Source organism: Ambystoma mexicanum, chromosome 10 (assembly GCF_040938575.1).
Source record: "Ambystoma mexicanum isolate Mex_15411 chromosome 10, UKY_AmexF1_1, whole genome shotgun sequence".
NCBI lineage: Eukaryota > Metazoa > Chordata > Amphibia > Caudata > Ambystomatidae > Ambystoma > Ambystoma mexicanum.
The window spans coordinates 762,783,445-762,798,065 of NC_090932.1; the positions used below are offsets into that span (position 1 = coordinate 762,783,445).

At 47.8% G+C, this 14,621-nt stretch overlaps 1 protein-coding gene across 2 annotated transcripts in view; it reads right to left on the reverse strand.

Annotated features, from left to right (window-relative positions):
• DHX36 (DEAH-box helicase 36) overlaps positions 1-14,621 on the reverse strand; it is a 1,119,030-nt gene that overhangs the window by 846,605 nt on the left and 257,804 nt on the right. The window lies entirely within an intron of this gene.

Here is a 14,621-nt window from a genome sequence, read left to right on the forward strand (position 1 = left end):
TGCTAACAGCACAGTGGGCATTTCCCCCTTAAAGACGAAACACAGCAGACAGAAATGTAGTTTTAGAATTAGAAATTAAAGTTGGTAGGATGTATTAAAAATGCTACCCACCCTCAAGTGACTTGTCGATTTTTAAAAGCAGGCTTCATATCCTTCCACCTACCACTCACAAAAGTTATGTAACCCGTACAGTGCAAGAAGCAGGATTGTGTGACAAATGTAATAAGCCCTCTGGGGAGTTTTCCAAAATACTTCACAAAAAATATAAACTTCAGTTAACAATTGTACTATTGTGGCAATAAGACCCGAGGCAGCGGGCCAATACCGCCCCAGGTAATACCCTCGGGCCCTAGTTAAAGGCCTGAGCATAGCGTGGGCCTTAAAGCCCCGGCGCCATTACCGCGGGCGGTATTGGCCTGCCGCCGAGGGTCTTATAGCCATTAGTACCCCGGCCGCTAGACCGGGGTACTAATGGCATTTTTTCTTCTGTTCTGAAACGCCGCTGCTCGAAACCGGAAAAAAAAAAAGGGCAATAAAATGGCCGCCGGGAAAGGGAAAACAGTCAGTTTTCCTTTTCCATGGCGGCTATCGGGAGCGGACGTGCTGGGAACAGAAGTGTAAGTGGGGTTGGGAGGGGATAGTTTGCAGGGGAGGGGGTTGGAGGGAAGAAAAAAAAAACGTACCCGAGTCCCGGCAGGGGGGGGGGGGGGGGGGGTGAAGGCAGCCTCCAGCCTTTGGAAGCTCAGAGCGGGGATTGCCCCGTTTCGAGCCTTCTAATTGTCTAAGGGGCTGCCAAGCCCCCCGCCGGGAACAAACGCCGGCACGCTTGTACGTCTATGGGAATACCGTGTGGTATGGCTCGGAAAAGAGCCAATCCATGTGTAGTATTTCCCATGGATAGAGCATGCCGGGTACTAATGAAATATTAGGAAAGTGTTTATTTTGTCAACTTTTCTCCAATGGCGACCCAAAGTAGTATCTGCTTTCTGCCTGGAATTGGAAAGGTTTTTGTGGTGATTGAGATCCTTTTGCTTAATGTTACTGCTTCCCTCATTACATTTAGCGTGCACTAGACTACCAGTGCAGAGAATGAGTAACCGTCACTGTTGGGAATGATTCTTGTTGCACTTTTCCCCTCCACAGAATGCTATGTAACACCCTTGATTTTTTTTTTTTTAAATCAAAAATAACCTCAGCTTCAGATGTTGTATTAGCTGATTGAGAAGGTCCCTATTCTTCCTTAATTATGTCATCGTTGTGGTTTCCAGCACAGGGCCTACTACTGCTAGGCCCTGTCGCAGCATCTTCTACACCACTAGCAACAGGTAAATGCTTTTTTCTAGCTTTCTGGTTATCTGCCAGGCTCTGCAGAAGATTAGCTTTAACACGAGAGGTGGGCAAAACCCTTCTCTGAACACAATCTCATTAAGTATTCAACTTGGTGCATAGCAAGAGTCGTTCTAGTGTATGTCTACCTTCTGTAATATAGGTTCTGTCATTTTTACAGGCCTACAACTTTTAAAGCCTAGTCTTGTGTGTAAAAAGAACTATGGGCTCACTCCAGTGAGTCTACACAGAGTGCCAAAGACCTTATCCTACTGCTGCCACCAATTTGTTAAGATGAATTTGCAAAATATGCCCAGTGGGAGGGATTTTGAGAGGCCACTGCATTATGGAGAACAGGTAAAACACTGAAAGGTTAGCCAAACCCTATCAAGGTCACCAGGAGATCAGAAGGCTTAGTTCAAAAAGGGGACAAGAGTCGTCTAGAGCTACAATGAGTCAACACAGAGCAACACCAGTAATTCAAGTTAGACAGTAAGACAGTAAATATATAAAAATACAATCATTTATTAGTCCTTTAGCTTACACACGAAGCAGATGAAAAATCAAAGGTAGATATTGTCACACAAAACCTTATGAAACACATACGGTATACATTACTTACTGTAATCTTATTTCTGATGCTTGTATCTGCTTAGATTCACATGTTAGGCATAGGCTGACATATAATGGAATCTGCAGAGTATTACAGTTGTTTTTCGAAACTCAAAAAAGGACGTTAACATGGTGTGCCAGTAATACTATCCCTAGAGTGACGTCTGCTGTACCCATGGTGCTTCACGCGTCAAGGTCCCTCAGATTGTTTGTTTCTGACATGAGGTTGCATGAAGTGTAGCGTGAATACAGGTGTAGTACAGCAGATTATTTATCAGATAAAGCCCAGAAAACATTATGCACCTTCTACTCCAAGGGGAGGAAGGGTGGGCGCATGTGAATCTAAGCAAATCCAAGCATCTTAAATACAATTACGGTAAGTAATGTATCCATTCTGATGCTTGTGGAATCTGGTTAGATCACATGCTATGCATAGATTAACGATCAGTGTTTGGAGAAGGTGATGGGTTGTGAGAAGGTAAAGCAGCAAATAGATGTTTTAGCCCGGCTGGTCCCACCTGGGAATCTGCTTTAGAGCTAGTGCCAATGCAGTAGTGCTGATTAAAGGTGTGGATAGAGCTCCATGTAGCTGCTTTGTAAATGGCGTCCAGTGGGATGTTTGCGATAAAAGCCAAGGTAGCTCCTGTACCTCTGGTAGAGTGAGTTCTTGGTGGGAAAGGCAGTGTTTTATTTGATAGAGAGTAGCAGAGCTGTATGCGTCTGACTATCCATCTGGAGATGGCAATTTTGGAAATGCGGTCTCCTTCCCTGCCCGGAGCTATGGAGACAAACATTTGGTCTGTTTTCCTAAGCGGTCTGGTCTTGTTTACATAGTAAAGGAACGCCCTACTTCCATCTAGAGTATGGAGTTTTTTTCTCAGCTGAGCTTGATGGAGTTTGAAAGAAAGCTGTTCGTTTGATGGCCTGATTGACATGGAACTTTGAAATGAACTTAGGTGAAAACCTAGGGTGCGTTCTTAATACCAAGTTGTCTTTGTGGATAACAAAGAAAGGGTTTCGCACTGACAAAGCTTGCAGTTCACGGACTCCCCTTATGGAGGTGATAGCCACCAGAAAAGCTGTTTTATATGTGCAGCGTTTAAGGCTGGACCTATGCATAGGCTCAAAGGGGGGTCCCCATGAGCTTAGTAAGTATTACATTTAGGTCCCACCCTGGCGGGAAGGTTTGAAATAGGAGGGTGGAGTCTCTTTACTCCCTCCATGAATGCCTTAATGACTGGATCTTTCCACCAGGACACCTTGCTCTGAGAAGTGGTGTACGTGGATAGAGCCATTAGGTGAACTTTGATTGAATTAAATACTAGCCCCGAGTATAGTAATTGAAGCATGCGATGAAGTGATGAAGTACATTCTATCAGGTTTATTTGTTTTGAGTGGCACCAAATTACAAATCTCCTGCACTTGTTAAAATAACAGTGTCTGGTGTTTGGTTTACGTGCCTCCTTGAGGGTTTCCATACACCTTTGAGGTAGATTTAAATGTCCAAATTCTATGACTTCAGGAGCCAAGCTGCCAAGTTCATAGACTGAGGTTGAGGGTGTAATGTCTCCCCCCCAGTGCTGTGTGAGCATGTTGAATGGGCACAGGAGTTTGATCGGGTCGCACATCGCCAGTTTGCGCAGATGTGGATACCAAGGTTGTCTTACCCAGATAGGAACTAGGATTAATGTCACTTGCTCTTCGTGAATCTTATGCACTACTTTGCTCATTAGAGGAGTTGTGGGAAAAGCGTAGGTAAATTTCCCTGACCAGTTCAACCACACAGCGTTCCCCCTGGAGTCGTGTTGGGGAAACCTGGACGCAAAGTCTGGACATTGCTTGTTTTCTCTTGTTGCAAACAAATCTAACGGGGGATAGCCCCATTGTGTGAAAATTGAGTATACAATATCTTTGTCAAGTTGCCACACGTGCTCTTCTGGTAGTGGATCTCTGCTTAGTGAGTCTGCTAGAGAATTGAGTACCCGTGGAACATGTTGCGATGTTAGGAACATGGCCGCTTGAGTGCCCACTTCCATATTGTCTGTGCTAGCTTTGACAGACTTGGAGAATGTGTGCTCCCCTGCTTGTTGATGTAAAACATTGCAGTGGTGCGGTCTATGAGTATTTGTACGGATTGATTTATCAGGTGTGCTTGGAAGGTCTGTAAAGCCTTGAACACTGCCAGAAGTTCCAGTAGGTTGATGTGATTCTGGGCTATGATTTGAGTCCACAGACCATGCGCTGTGAGATGAAGGTAATGGGCCCCCCTCCTCCGGTGAGCGATGCGTCTGTTGCGACAGCCGCTTGCATCGCCGGGTTGTGGAATCATTTACCCTTCAACAGGTTCTCCTTTTTCCACCAGCGTAGAGCTTGTACTGGGGTTGGCGAAACGACCACTAGATAGTCCCACTGACCGCTTACCTGAGACCACTGTTTCGCCAACCACTCCTGCATTGGACGCATGCGCAATCGTGCGTATGGGACCAGGTAAATGCATGATGCCATCATCCTGAGCAGGCGCATTGCTTTGCGTATGGTTATCTGACGACCGGCTAGATACTGAGGTATTTGCAGTAGTATGTTCTGTTCTCTTTTTTTGAAGGAAAGACTAGACCCTCTTCTGTTTTTATGACCACTCCTAGGAACTCTTTGGTCTTGTTTGGCACGAGGCTTGACTTTTTCTCATTGATTGAGAAACCCAATTGAAAAAGTAGATTGATCATTCTTTGGGTATTTTGCTTGCAAATTTTGGGGTTTTCCCCTTGTGATCAGCCAGTCCAAGTAAGGGTACACTTGGATGGATTCCCTGCGTAGGTGCGCCGCCACCAGTACCTTTGTGAAAAGCCTTGGAGCGGATGCTATGCTGAAGGGTAGCACCTTGAATTGGTAGTGCTGGTTCGCCATCTTGAAACGCAGGAATATTCTGTGCGCTGGGAACATTGAAATATTAAAGTATACATCTTTCGTATACAATGTTGCCATGTAATCCCTCGCTTTAGCAGTGGGATTACTTCCTGTAGCACTGTCACGCAGAATTTCTTTGGCTTGATATAGGTGTTTGCAGGGCGCCGATCTAAAACAGGGCACATAGTGATCTTTCTTTGGCACAAGGAAGTACATTGAATAGATACCCTGGTTTACCTGGTTCTCCAGGACGATTTCTACAGCGTCCTTTAAGAGCAGCGCTGCCACTCTTCCAACAGGATACGCTGTTCTACCTTGGAGGTGTTCCTTTGTCTTGGTGGATGGTTGGTGAGTTGCTATAGCAGTTCTATACAATAACCGCCCGCCACGGTTGAAAAAACCCACTTGTCTGATGCAATTCCCTCCCATATGTGGGTAAAGTATGAAATGTGGCCTCCTACTGGAGAGGCATGGGAGGGAACCTGTAATGGGTGGTCATTGTTTGGGAGGTGTTGAGCCGCCTCTGGAGGAGGATCTACCCCTGTTGCAAGACCTTCTTTCACCTCTTTGAAACACTTGTTGCAAGGACTGTTGTGATGAGCCGCAGGACGAGCTATGACCCTGGTTGTAGCCTGACGCACGTTGAGAGTTTTGACATTTAAAGCAGCAAAAATGATAGCCCCCTCTTTGCCCGGTGGGTTGATTGGTCAGTTGCCCCAATGATTTCAGTGCATCGTACTCTTCTTTTGCGCTCTTTAGAGCGACTTCCGCCGCCTTGCCGAACAAAATGTTTGGTTCAATGGGCATATTAAGAAGGGTAGCCTGAGTCTCAAGCTTGAAGCCAGACTGGCATAGCCACACATGGTGTTTGATCAACGTGCACTCTGCTATAATTCTACCTGCATTGTCTGCTGCATCTAAGTTGTTTTTAAGGATGCAGTTTGCAATTTGTTTACCCTATGCAATGGGAAGTGTCCGTTGAGTTTTCAGGGGCTCTGGGACTGAAGCTATTTGCTCAGCCATCTCATCCCACTTGTGACGGTTTTAACTATTATTAGCGATTCTAGCCTGGTAAGCAGCCAAAGAGGCTACCTACCTTCCAAAAATATAAATCTTTTTACTCTCCTTATCCGGGGCATGAGGGGTATGGGGGGGGTGTCTGGATTTAACTTTCCCCTGATGTAGGGGGGGGTCTGAGTGAGCTGGCCGGAAGACTCTCAATGCGCGGGTTAACTGCCCGTGTTAAATTTGGAGTAACTAGAGAGGGTTGGATGTGCCTCTGTACTGATTGAAGTAGGGGTATGAATTGGGTAGCAGACTGTCACCCAGTATGTTCTGAACAATATCCTTGTCTACCTGTGTCTCTTGTGTATCTATTTTAAAATGTTCTGCCACTTTTAGGAGCAGGTCATTGTACTGTATTTGATTGTCTATTGGTGAATCTGCCACTGGTGTGTCGGAGTGATCTGGCGACAGTATGACGTAGACATCGTCATCGTAAAATTAGTCAACATCACCCATGTCCCCATGATCTTCAGGGTCAGTGTAACTTGCAGTGTCCTGGAGGTTTTCCATGGTGTCACAATAAGCAAAGTGCACTAAGTCCTGCTGTGAAGTGGGGGTTTGTATGGATTCTGTGCAGGCTCTCTTGCCGGGGGGGGGTTGAGTAACTGCAGACCGGCTCAGAGTAGAAATTGGCTCGGGAAGACATCCGCCTCATGACTTTATCAATCATCTCTGCTGACCATTGAGATGTGTTAGGGAGAATTTTCATTTTAGTGCCAAGTTCCTCCCACCTTAGAGACACCTAGCTCTTTTGATGGACTTTAGGATTTTAATGTTTATCCTGGAGTGAGCAAGACCTTTTTCTCAATCTCATGTATTTTTGATCTGATTTTGATTATGTATTCTCTTTGTTTTTAGAGTCTGACCAACTCCACAAGCATGTATGGTGACACACAGCACCTTCAGTTCAGTGTCACAGAGAAGTCCTTTGGATTTCTCGAAAGGTTTAAACACCTTCTCTTGGGTAAACTACTGTTTCCAAGAGTAGTAAAGCGAAATTGACTTTACTTACCTTTTCTCTCTGTAGACCCAGCACCCACCATCTTATGTGGAGTGCTGAGGGATTACTTAGTAGCCCCTTTGCCTACTTACTCATGTAACATTTATTATGTTACCCGCATGACTTTTAATGGCTGGTGGCAGTTGTTTAATTTTCCTATCATCATGCGTTTTTACCGCAGGCTGAATCCCCAGCTGAAGTATTGCACCCATGGGTGCCCATTTTGTCAAAATGGCCCCCGGTTTTCTTTTTTCGCCGTTTATTTCTTGTGAGGTCTTTCTTGAGTTTTACTCTGCGCACCAAACCAGGTTTAACCCTTTTGTTTGTTTTGCCTTTGGCGGGCTTCAGTGCAGAAACCCGCCTCTGGCTCCAGTGTGTCTGGAAAGGCAGGAAGCAAGGGAGGTGCCCGAAACTCACGGTCCTTAGTCTCCTTGGTTACCTGAATGCACCCAATGCTGATTGGCTGGCTGGCTGGCTGTCTTGCAGGACAGCCACCGTGCTGTGTGAAGGACAGCTAGGCTGTGCATGAATGGGAGAAACCTGCATAAAAGTTGAGGTCTCTTGAACAGACAGGCAGAGTCGACCACTGGAAGAAACATCCAATGAAAGAAAATGGAAGAGAAGCTTGCTACACCCTCCTGGACCGTTGAATTGTTCGGAGAAGCCATGCTGCAGTGCTGAAGCTCCAATTTTGTATCTACTAGAGAAGCCCGGAACGGACGACTTCTTCCCTTGGGTTGGTGGGACCAACTAACCCCAAGACGAACTTTGCTGGAAAACCTCTCCCTGCTTACTGTACTTTTTCGCTGCTGCTGGAACCAAATGCCAGGGGTTAGGAAACCCAGAATCAAGTTCATTGTCTTTAAGCCGGACCAGAGCTCCAGGAAGATACTGAGGACCCTCCTGAAGCCGGACGACCCAAGCCTGAGTCACCTCATTAGAGTGCTGGACTCCAGAAGCGAGGGAAGCCCATAAAGTGTCCAAGATCTGCGGTGGTGCTATTGACCAGTACCTGAAACCGCGAAGTGCAGGAGTTCCAAGACATCCTCCCTCTTGTCCCCACGACTGAGACCCAGGATCTGCAGGACTGCAACAGGAAGAGAAGCCAGCTGGTACCTCTTCTTCCAACCTAAGGTACTGTCTTGACTAAAGGGGTACTTACCTCTTGCGTCTGTAGCTTGCGTGCTCTCACTGGAGACTGGCAGAAGCTGCTGTTTGCAAAGTTGATTCCTGCTCTGCCCTTCACAAGTCTGCCAGCTTGAGGCCCAACAGTGATTTGTTTTACTACAAACTCTCTAAAAAGATTGTGCAAGACTTGTGTGCTATCTAAAGAAGTGCCTCTGCTCCATAGACCTTGTTCAAATTGACTTTGGCTGTCGTGGCTCCCTGCAGACTATTCTAACCCATTGACTTTGGTTCTAACTTGTCCCTCATAGGTGGTAGATAAGTATAACTTGTATTGCTGGGAAAGATCTGATCTAGACTACATTGGGAGAAGTATTCACATGCTCTGAGAATCGGTTAACCTTTTCCTTTCCCATAACCTCAGTATTTCAAACAGTGATATATTAATGCCAAACATTTGTCCTAGCAATTGAAGTCACCGCAGGGTGTAGGAAGTGTGTGTGTGAGGCATACCAAAAGGGTATCTACTGGTTTATCTTATATCTGAGGAAGTGTTACAAAGTGTATTTTTATTGTTGCATATTGCCCTTCCTAAAGAAAGCTTATTTAAAACTAACCGTTACATAATTATTTTACTAGAAAACCTTTGTATACTTTTAACTGTGAATCTCGCTGCTCCCTCTCTATAGCTCACATTTACCCCTCTTGAGATAAGTCTGGTTGCTCAGTCACTCTACCAATGTGTGTAGTACAGACCTATACCAATAGGTGGGTTACCTATTACCAAGAGGACAATAGTCTCCCACAGGGTTACTACATCCAATCTTGCCTAACCAGATGAACTTGGGATTACTCGGGGGCAGGTAGGGTGGGTGTTGGTTCTGGTGCAGGTTTTCTTTTATGGCGCATAGCCCCCGAAATGGTGCCCTCCCCTTGGGTCAAAGTACTTGAACTGGAGCCCTCTTTCTGTGTTTTTGAAGACTTCTGGTTCTTCGACGTCCGACTCTTCAATAGCAGGTCTGGGGCGTGTTTTCTAATGAGCGGACTCATCTTCTCGTGGGAGGTGTGTTTAGTGTGGTGTGGTTGTGCTAGTGCCGCCGGGTGTCATCCCCGTAGCAGAACCGCAGACCTGCCTTTTGGGGTCAGGGGCTTGAACGTGGGCATTTGACGGATCCCGTTCGCCATCGGCGTCACTATAGACTAAAATGCTGCCGTCACTGGAGGCTCCCTCAACGTCCATGATGTAGTGGGCCCAGCGCTTTGTTTTGCGGTCCTTAAGAGTTTTGGGCTTGAAATGCTTGCACAATTTGCACTGTCCCTAGTTATGATCCCTTGGGAGACAGATTGCACACAAGTCTTTCCAAGGGATTTTTCAGTTACAGGATGGGCAAAAGTTAAAAAGGTGTATTCTCCATTTTGTATGGGGAAGGCAGCCTGGCGAAATAAGTGGGATTTAACCACTCCCCACTCTCCCTACTGTGAGGGCCGAGGCCCGTTGCGGCCTTCCAAGCTGTCTGAAAAGTTTGTTGAGACTAGTTGGTGCAGTCGTCGACAATCGTCCTCGATGCCGTTGCCGAAGATCTTGCGGGAGAACAGCTAAAAAAGGACAGAAAGAATATTCTAGATTTATTTTTTTGTAATCAATAGGCGATAGCCAGAAGGAACTCTGCAATATGCAACCGACAATGATGGTGGAAAAAAACAATCTGAGGGACCTCAACGTGTGAAGCACCATGGGTACAGTAGACGCCACACTACGGATAGTATTACTGGTAGCCCTGTCGACACAATTGTTTTCAAAACGCGAAAAGGGATAATACACTGCAGCTTCCACTAGATGTCGACCTATGCATAGCATGCGATCTAAGCAGATTCCACAAGCCTCGAATTTATACACCCCCTAACCTCCTAACCCCCACCCCTCACCCCTCACAGACACAGACACAGACACAGGAAAGGGAAGATGTGAAAAACCTTGTGGCGCAGCCATTGTAGGGTGTCGGCCACCTTTAATAGCCATTCACAGCAAATGCAAAATGTTAGGAAAGACTTTCATAGCAATGATCAATCTTCTTGACCTGTGTCAACCCCAGAACCTTTTGCTTTTACTGGTGGATTATTTTTCATTATACCTCTGAGTGGGAACCTTTTCCCATACTCACAGAATCTTTTACTCTTAACGGGTGTTATTTTTAAGAGGCAATGGTGTCTTAAAAGTTATCCTCTGACAACTTTTTGGCAATAAGTGCCTATTGTTGCTGGGTTGCCCTAGGGGCTGGGCTCCCCTTTTAACTTTCTATGGCTAACCTTGTGAGAACTACAGCTCCCAAAAGTAGAAAAGGTCTTTGTATCCCTTTTACATTTTATTATGCGAGACCAGAAACCCCCCCCACCCTATGTGGAGTGCTGGGGAGACACCGAGTATCCCCTTTCTATTTTAAATGTAACATTTATGTTACAAGGACAAACTTACCTTTAATGGCTGGTGGCAGTGAACCTTTATATTAATTTGGTGCACCTCTACCACAGGCTGTTTCCAAAGATCAAACTCGGAAGCTAGCTGTCCGGAAATGATTGCCAGCCCCTCCCCCTCCCCGCCCACAAGTTTGAATGTTACAAGGCTGTTTGATTGGCTAGGTTCCTGCATAAAAGTCCAAAACTAGAAGCTGAAGAGGAAGTCAACCACTGGAACCAAAACCGAAGATGAAGAATTCGCAGCTGAAATGATTTCCAGCGGAGAGCCTGCTGTGTAACTGGAACCTGCTGTAGCCCTTCCTTCCAATCGACCTGGGAATCGCCAGCTAACTCCTGGGCCTTCCTGTCTGTTGGCCCCCTCCACCATCTGGGCTCTTTCCGACCTGTGATCCCTGCTGCCTTCTGGGCCCTATCATTGGACTGCTGGCTAACACCCGAGTCCCTCCTGTCTGCTGGCCCCTCCTCTACTTCTGTGGCTTGTTATTTCCCTCGGATGGCCAGCTACCTCCTGGGCCCTTCCTGTCTGTTAACCCTTCGCCATCACCTGATCTCCTCCTTCCTACGGGCCGCCTGCTTTCTTCTGTACCCTTCGGATCTACGCACCGCCAGCTTCTCTGTCATGCACATCGCCAGTCTTCCGTTACGCTCACCTGGTCTCTCCGGGGACGTTGGGGCGTGGTTGTAGCCCTCCCTGGGCCTGGCTCCCGTGGATCGGCTCTCTCCCCCGGCTGCTGCATAATCGAGGACCCAGGATACTGGTTCTGCTCCTTAGAGGGGATGAGAGGCGGTGAGAATGGTGTGGTGGTGTTGAGTTTCCCCTCAACCCTTTCGTGCCAGAAAGATGTGAGCAAAAGTTTGTCCATGCAGACTCACCTGTTTTGATGCAAGGATGAGCTCTCCGTCCTGCTTTCTTCCAGCAAGGGCACGGTAGATGGACCTAGTTGCATCACTGGTCCTAGGCGTGGAGGTCCAGACTGGCTATGACCATTCCGTCTTGAAGGTAGGTTTTGTAACGATTATTGTTCGTATTGATTGTGATAATCTTACCCAATGATTATTGTCCGTAACCTTATTGTCCTTTCTCTCTCCCTTAGGTATGAAGACGACCCAATAGCGTGTGATGTCAAAGGTCTATTCCGGAGGACCTACTGGAGGACCTACTAGCGGTAAGTAGTCTCTCCCTGAAGTTTGCTGCTTAGCGTATTAGTCTATGCAATTGCTAACCTTGTGTTTCCTTTCCCTTTGTAGATGCAGCTGGTCTGTGTTTGCTGGTGAGCGGTTTCCTCACTCCTGTGGGCTGCCGGTGTCAGGGGCAGGACTGGCCATAGACCATGTACTGTTGGAGCTGTAGGGCCAGGGACCATGAAGAAACCTAGACCCAGAAAGCTACTGTACTTAAAAAGGCTGTTATGCCCTTTCTGTAGACATATTGCAGTCCAAAACTACAAATCCCAGCATTTGGCACGCCAGGACTACATTTCCCAGCATGCTCCGCGGACTCGCGAGCCAATGGGAAGCCGCGCTGGGTGTGGCGCGCGAGTGCGCATCCGCAAGCCCCAAGGCACGGGGCTTGTGCTCGAGACATCGAGGAGAGTGGACGTGTGCCCAGCAGCTCCCACACGCGAGGGGCCCAGAGCCTCCGGAGGAACCATCCGGCCCCTCGCTTCAAAGAGATAAGTACCGCTCAGCCCACGGAGTGTCTGGGATTTAGGGGGGAAGCGCAGGGGGCATTTCCCAACCCCTCCAGAGCCCCTGCGCCGTCACATAGAAGCTAAGTGGGCGGGCTTCAGGGGAGAGTTCTGCTTAGTGAATGTGTGCAGATCAAAGACGACATTGTTTGTGGATCTTTTCACGTGTTTTCATCTCGTGGAACATAAGCCGGAAAGGCGCACGAGGCGGGAGCGCATTACAGTGCAAAAGGCACTCGGTCTGAAGGAAGACCGAATATTGGCAAACATAGATCCTGGGGGTTGAGAGGCCATGTGCGGCAGCGCACCCAAAAGGAACCTGAAATCCTTGAATGCACGGAATGCTGAATGCGTGTAGAGTGTTTGGGAGAGTGAGAGACCGACAGAACCACAAAGCACACGCTAATGCTTGTCCTTTGTTTTTCCTTTTAGTGTGCATCAGATCACCTGACCGCAAGGACGTGGCACAGGACTCGACAGCCTTTGCAGGACAGGACTTAAAGACAGAAGTATAAGCTAAGTGTGCTAGTGCATGAGACTTTTGTTCATGAAGCTGTAATTGGGCTCAAACTTGTTTACCAATCCATGTTTGTTTTAACTCCATGTTCAGAGGAATATGTACATGATTTGTTGAAGGGCAATGCAATGTGAAGGGAAACACCTTTACATGTAAAGGTGTTAAAAACACTTACAGCAACCAGTTCAAGAAAAGTGTGCAGTCATCGTTTATCCTAAAATCCCCAGTCCCATATATAACCTCTTCCTACCCCTCAATCCGGTTAACCTAAAACCCCTCTACCTATCCACTCATCGAGACCCTAATCCTCCTTCCCCGCTCTGGTTACAGAGGTCTGTGTAAGCCTTGACTTGCAGACACTGAGACCATTGAGGGGGTGGTTGGTACTGCTTCGCTCCTGCGCCTTGGACCTGGGCATCCTGACAGCCGGAGATGAAGATCTGCGAGGATGCTGCGTCGGAAGAAGGCCCTGAGTAGATGGAAGTTCGAAACAAGTAAGGATGCTGGCCAGCACCCGCGAGGAGCTGAGGATTCAGGTAAGATGAGCGTGTGGCTGCAGAAGGGGAAGCGACAGCAGTGCTTCCAGCGATGGCGTGGCTGACTCAGGTAAGAGGTGCGTGTAGCTGCAGAAGGGAAGCAGTAGCAGTGCTTCCAGCAATGGCGTGGCTGACTTAGGTAAGGTGCGCGTGTAGCTGCAGAATTGGAAGCTGGTTGTTGAACTTCCAACGATGGTGTGGCTGACCTCAAGTTATATGCTGGAGGGTTCCGGAGACTGAAGATAGACGTGCTGAAACAGGTAAAGGTCTTCTGAACGGCGGTAAGCGTTACGCTGCTCTAGCAGACTAACGTGAAGCGCCAGCATGTGGGTGGGGCCGGCTTATATAGCCTGGCCCCAGCCACTCCCTTTAGGCCCCGCCCTGAGGACCCACCTTGCCACTCCTCCTGCCTTCTGCACGTGTCTTCCATGCAATGTTAGGGCCCCGCCCGGCCCAGATGCACGTGCCTTCAACAGACTGTGTGCAGAGCACACTTTTATAATGAGCTTGGCGCCATAGGCGCCAAGACTGGGTCCATTGGGACCCTGCAGGAAGTGAAGAAACTGGCACATGACCAGTGGCCATGACATCTTCACTCTCCTCACCCTCTTCCACCCCTCCTTCCCTCCCTCTGCTCCCTCTTCTCCTTTCCCTTCCCCTCATGTCCATTCCCTTGCTCAACCCCCTCCCCTGTTAATCCCATCCCCGTCCTCATCGTCCCAACCTCATCTACACCCCTATTATCCAACCCTCCAGGCCCATCAACATTGCTCTCTGGAATGCTAGATCCATCTGCAATAAGACCACAGCTGTTTTAGACATGTTCTTCCGACTTAACCTTCACTTCCTCTGTATAACCGAAACCTGGATCCCCCTTCACAACTCGACTCAACTCGACTGTTCCTGCCTTTCTTACTACCTCCTCTTCCTCCTTCTCTCATGTCTCCCGCTCTTCTGGCCGTGGCATTGGTCTCCTCTTCCACCCCAAATACCTTTCGTCTACCTCCTCATTGCCTCTTCCAACCTTCCCTTCCTTTGAATACTTGTACAAATCCTTTACTTCCCCTCACCCTATTTCTTTTCTAATTATCTACAGACCTCCTGGCCCCCTATCCTCCTTTTATGAGGACCTTGACCACCTACTCTCTCTCATCTCCCCCTCCTCTTCTCCACTCACTGTACTTGGCGATTTCAACCTTCACTCCCCACTCCACCTCATCCTTCCCCCTCTTCTCTCCATCCTTGATTCCTACCTCCTCTCCTACTACTCGCTCTTCTGGCTCCACTCTTGATCTTATCTTCAATTCTATCTACTCCTCCTCCCCAGTCTCTACTTTACCCAACTATCTCTCTGACTATGCTTTACTCTCCTT